This window comes from Pseudochaenichthys georgianus, chromosome 7, assembly GCF_902827115.2.
Source record: "Pseudochaenichthys georgianus chromosome 7, fPseGeo1.2, whole genome shotgun sequence".
NCBI classification, from domain to species: Eukaryota; Metazoa; Chordata; class Actinopteri; order Perciformes; family Channichthyidae; genus Pseudochaenichthys; species Pseudochaenichthys georgianus.
Window position 1 is genome coordinate 8037187 of NC_047509.1, and position 6000 is coordinate 8043186.

The window sequence follows — 6000 nt, forward strand, 5'->3', positions numbered from 1 at the left end:
TTTCTGAAACAATGTTCCCTTTTTTGTTAGAAATAGATGAGCACAATAGTTTTTTCTTTGACTGTTTACCTGTTTATCAAAAGAGTGTTTTAAGCTATTTGTGAAGAAGGAAGATGCAGAATTAAGGGTGATTTCTGTTTGGAGTGTAAAGATTATCCCTGATAATGTTTTCTGGGTTAAACCATCGATATGTTTTACAAATGGGAGGGACATTTTCCTTGAGTTTTAATGAGGTGCCTTCCCAACACCTGTGGCTTTCAAAGCTGCCAGGCACTGATTTCCCTGTGAGATAGCGTTTTGGTATCTCCCCAATGAAACGCCACCCCTTCTTTTGTATTAGGGAAATGTTTTTATGGTGGTTGGCCCTCTCTTCATGCACAAGACGATAGGATGTCCGCAGGGCGTGAATAAGGGCGGGAGTACTCCACACATTGCTTATATGACTCTTTGAATTGTATAAGTAATGTATTATATTATATCGTATTGCATTATTATTACTACTTTGTTTAATTAAAACGGATTATTGTTTAACTGGTATCCTGGTGTCTTCTAATTCCTTCCCTGTTATGATTTCAAGCAGGACTCGTCAAAACAACACGCGGTGAGGAGTTGGGTTGTAAACACCCCTACCTCGCAACAAGTCAGACCCACATTTGCGCAGCGTTGCGTGCACAATACATACATAAAAAAAAAAAGAATCCTCAGGCCAGCAGGCCACTTAACAGGCCAGGCCATCGGGAAACCTCCCGGTCCTCCCGATGGCCAGTCTGGGCCTGGTCGGAAGTTATTGTAAAGATCCGGGGGAGGGGAAGATTCAAGAATGCAGAGTAAACAAACACACACACACACACACACACACACACACACACACACACACACACACACACACACACACACACACACACACACACACTTTAATTACTTACATAAACACATCCTATGTTTCTAAATCAGATTGCTCAGCTCATTTCAGATCACGGATCTCATTAAACTGAAATGATTTCCTGCTCACCACAGGCAGCCACTCACTGTCGTCTCAGCCCACACCTACATATCACAGAGAAGAAGATGATTCCCTGATCACTGCAACTGTGCAAAGCAGCCCCCGGAGATTTCACAAAACACACAAACAAGGAGTGTTCTGTTATTGGAGTCACATACAGTATGTAAAGGTAACATAAGTGAAAGCTTTCTGGTCCAAGCCAATGAGCTTGTGTCCCTCTGGTGGGATACAAAGCCAAGCAGTCTGTTAGCATAGTCTTAATACCTCAGGAACCACCGCCACCTTTGATAATCACTGTAAGACACAGAGCTAATTAAAATGCAAACACACCCACACAAAATATAATCAAACTGCACAAAGGGTCACATTTAATTTAAACACACACACACACACACACACACACACACACACACACACACACACACACACACACACACACACACACACACACACACACACACACACACACACACACACACACACACACACACACACACACACACATACAGATTAATATCCTCACTTCTCATACCTTCCTATATAGATACACTGTAAAGATACAATACCTTTAACAATGTTTCATGGTCAGCCAGCAATGCTCTTATCAAGTAAAAGTAATAAACAAAGAATCAAAAGGGATTGCTATTGTTGCGATTTTAGATCTGCTATCGTAGATGTACATTAAAACACTCCTTGTAGCTGTGACTTAAAAACACGTACCCAAGAACCGTGACATAACATATGTTTCAGTCTCAAAGCAGGTCAGTTTGTCTGAAGACACACACTCACTCAGGAATAGTGTGTTGCCAGGAAACAGGGAACAGAGGAGAAGACCTGTCCAGTTACCATTAGACCCCTCACATCCGTTCTTGTGTGATTGTTGTGCATAGCAGATTAATACCTGGATTAAGACCCCAAATCGGATATGATCGCCTATGTGCATGTTGGAGATGTAGAACTTGCAAACAAATAAATCCATGCAATATGTCTACCTGTATAAGAGTCTTCGAAATGCACATGTAAGATTGCTGGTCTCTAACCGGTCTTTAAACAATGCCTAAACCCATACCGTGTTCCTTTTCTTCCTGTCTGTCTTCTTCTGTTCATTTCTCTGACATCCAGTGCTCTGTCTTTTAACCTCTTTCCATCTCTTGCACTCGTTCTTTTTCTTTACTAGAGACAGTTTAGCCACCATGGATCCAACGTTTCATGCTCTCCACAAAAATGTCAAGTGAATATTCAGAAAGTATTCCACTTTGTTTTCTGGAAGAAATGATATGATTGCACCACATAGTCCCTTAATCCTCCTTAGAAATGGTCTGTTCTCTTTAGCAGCGGTGAGAATAAACAACCTCTGAAATGTCCAAATTGACCCATCAGAATAACGTGTTTAACTAAGCTGTGTAATGGTTGACAGTAAACATTTGTAAAAGATATGCACAACTTTGAGTACATTTTGCCAGATCAGTTTTTGCTAGGTTAGGAAATTCTAAATGTACCTCTGATTCATGTGGAAGCGGATACAGACAAATTATTTCTAGGTCTAGAGAAGTATACATGTTAGCATACTGTTCCCCAAACGCCACAGATTAATTTAGTTTAGATACTAGTTTAGATAATGGCTTACCCATTTGGAGAATATGCTCAGAGGCTTTTCGTCCAAAAATTAAATTGTAAGATCAACACCACTATAATATCCGCTAAGTAAATATGAAGAAGACAGCTGTGATGCACTTCAAAAGTACTGCTAAACAAGCACTCTGTATCCAAGATGGAAACAAATATTTTAGAACAAATGTTTGACTTTCCGGGATCCAAACCCGCAACAGATGTGTTTTTGTGGTCATATGAGTAAGCTGGTGCTTCACTGTGTGGAGGCTCTGAAGTGTCTGTGTGTGAAACAGTGTGTGTGTGTGTGTGTGTGTGTGTGTGTGTGTGTGTGTGTGTGTGTGTGTGTGTGTGTGTGTGTGTGTGTGTGTGTGTGTGTGTGTGTGTGTGTGTGTGTGTGTGTGTGTGTGTGTGTGTGTGTGCGTGTGCTTGTGTGGAGAGTCGATTTACTGCTAACTGGCACCGTCTCGTAGGATTCGTGTGTCACTATGGCAACAACTGGTGACAAAGATCAGGGTGGGAGAGATAAGATAGAGGATAGAAAGGGGGGGAGTCAGGACGAGTGTGGCATGGTGTCTCTCCATATTTTTCTCCAACAACAATCTTATCATTGGGAAGAAAAACACTGTCCATATTTTCAAAATGGTAGAAGTGCCCAAATTGGTGGGTCTAATCAACAATAAGACAAACGCATCAGACCAATCGGCTTTTGGTGCAATGGTAAAAATATACACTGAACACAAATATAAACGCAACACTTTTGTTTTTGCTCCCATTTTTCATGAGATGAACTCAAAGATCTAAAACATTTTCTATATACACAAAATAACCATTTCTCTCAAATATTGTTCACAAATCTGAAAAAATCTGTGATAGTGAGAACTTCTCCTTTGCCGAGATGATCCATCCCACCTCACAGGTGTGGCATATCAAGATGCTGATTAGACAGCATGATTATTGCACAGGTGTGCCTTAGGCTGGCCACAATAAAAGGCCACTCTGAAGCGTGCAGTTTTGTCACACAGCACAATGCCACAGATGTCGCAAGTTTTGAGGGAGCGTGCAATTGGCATGCTGACAGCAGGAATGTCCACCAGAGCTGTTGCCCGTGAATTGAATGTTCATTTCTCTACCATAAGCCGTCTCCAAAGGCGTTTCAGAGGATTTGGCAGTACATCCAACCGGCCTCACAACCGCAGACCACGTGTAACCACACCAGCCCAGGACCTCCACATCCAGCATGTTCACCTCCAAGATCGTCTGAGACCAGCCACTCGGACAGCTGCTGCAACAATCGGTTTGCATAACCAAAGAATTTCTGCACAAACTGTCAGAAACCGTCTCAGGGAAGCTCATCTGCATGCTCGTCGTCCTCATCGGGGTCTCGACCTGACTCCGGTTCGTCGTCGTAACCGACTTGAGTGGGCAAATGCTCACATTCGATGGCGTCTGGCACGTTGGAGAGGTGTTCTCTTCACGGATGAATCCCGGTTTTCACTGTTCAGGGCAGATGGCAGACAGCGTGTGTGGCGTCGTGTGGGTGAGCGGTTTTCTGATGTCAATGTTGTGAATCGAGTGGCCCATGGTGGTGGTGGGGTTATGGTATGGGCAGGCGTATGTTATGGACGACGAACACAGGTGCATTTTATTGATGGCATTGTGAATGCACAGAGATACCGTGACGAGATCCGGAGGCCCATTGTTGTGCCATTCATCCACGACCATCACCTCATGTTGCAGCATGATCGTGCACGGCCCCATGTTGCAAGGATCTGTACACAATTCCTGGAGGCTGAAAACATCCCAGTTCTTGCATGGCCAGCATACTCACCGGACATGTCACCCATTGAGCATGTTTGGGATGCTCTGGATCGGCGTATGCGACAGCGTGTTCCAGTTCCTGCCAATATCCAGCAACTTGGCACAGCCATTGAAGAGGAGTGGACCCACATTCCACAGGCCACAATCAACAACCTGATCAACTCTATGCGAAGGAGATGTGTTGCACTGCATGAGGCAAATGGTGGGCACACCAGATACTGCCTGGTAAGATATACAAGGATGGGGGTAAGAAAATAGGTACATAGATGGAAGGAGAAACAGAAAGAGGGAATGAGGAAGAAGAAAAAAACGTCAGGTTCAAATCAAACAACCTCAGACAACCTTGAGTAGAACAAGATTGGCACTTTAAATGCATTTTTACATTCTGTGCATGTAAACTGATCCGGAGGAAGGGGGGAAAGGACAAATGTATAGAAGAGATGGGTAGGCAGTACAAGGAGAGGAGGGTCAAAGCACTGGTGTAAGAGAGAGTTAGGAAAGGAAAAGGGGGGAGAAAGAGAGGATGGGATGGCGTGCAGAAAGAAAAACAAGATCCGTTTTGATCTGTCACACCTTGTTGACATGGTGGGCTGTGTGTGTATGTGTGTGTGTGTGTGTGTGTGTGTGTGTGTGTGTGTGTGTGTGTGTGTGTGTGTGTGTGTGTGTGTGTGTGTGTGTGTGTGTGTGTGTGTGTGTGTGTGTGTGTGTGTGTGTGTGTGTGTGTGTGTGTGTGTGTGTGTGTGTGTGTGTGTGTGTCCAGCCTTGTCAGCTCAAGGTCGTACACATCCCTGCTCTCTCCGTCCCTCTCTTCCATTAATAAGAGTAAACACACTTTGGTTCCACATGTTGACTGAGAGATTTCCAAAATAGGCTGAAGGACATACGCGGGTTGAATAGTTTCCAAGCAACTTTGGAGAGGAACGCACCATTACTCAACCGTAAGACACGTGATTCTTCTCAATTCTCGAGAGGATTCGACACTGAATTACCTAGACCCCTACATCTTCCTCTGTTTTGTTTTAAGGGTAAGTGCACTTCAACATTTAGCTCCAGGATTCACAGATATACCATAATAAATATGTTCAATTCTGATTTTGAATTGGTTTTATTCATCTTCTAATGTTCAAGATTAAATCAGGGTGTTTGGGTGTAAACTATGTTGATAGTTTTAGTGACATTCTTACAGTTTACCCTGTTATCTTTATTGTTATAGTAGAGTTACTTTAAAACAAACAACATACAAATTGAAATTACAGTAAGCTTTACAGTAAGCCATCTAACTAATGGTTTCAAATTACACCACATTGGTCATTGTTTGACATTCAGTTTTAGGGTGGGTCCATTGCCTGTTTTATGTAAATGCTTGGAAAATAATGGGTCGACCTCTGTATATTTCAATCATCATGTGAATACTCCCCAGATGATTGACCCTTTCCATTTTTGACCCGTTGTGAGCGACCACCTGTCTCTCATGACACACATTACCATTTCACACAAACTCATCCCATGAAGATTTTCTTTACCACGCAACAAACACAATAACAAAATGTGGATTTAATGCAAAACAC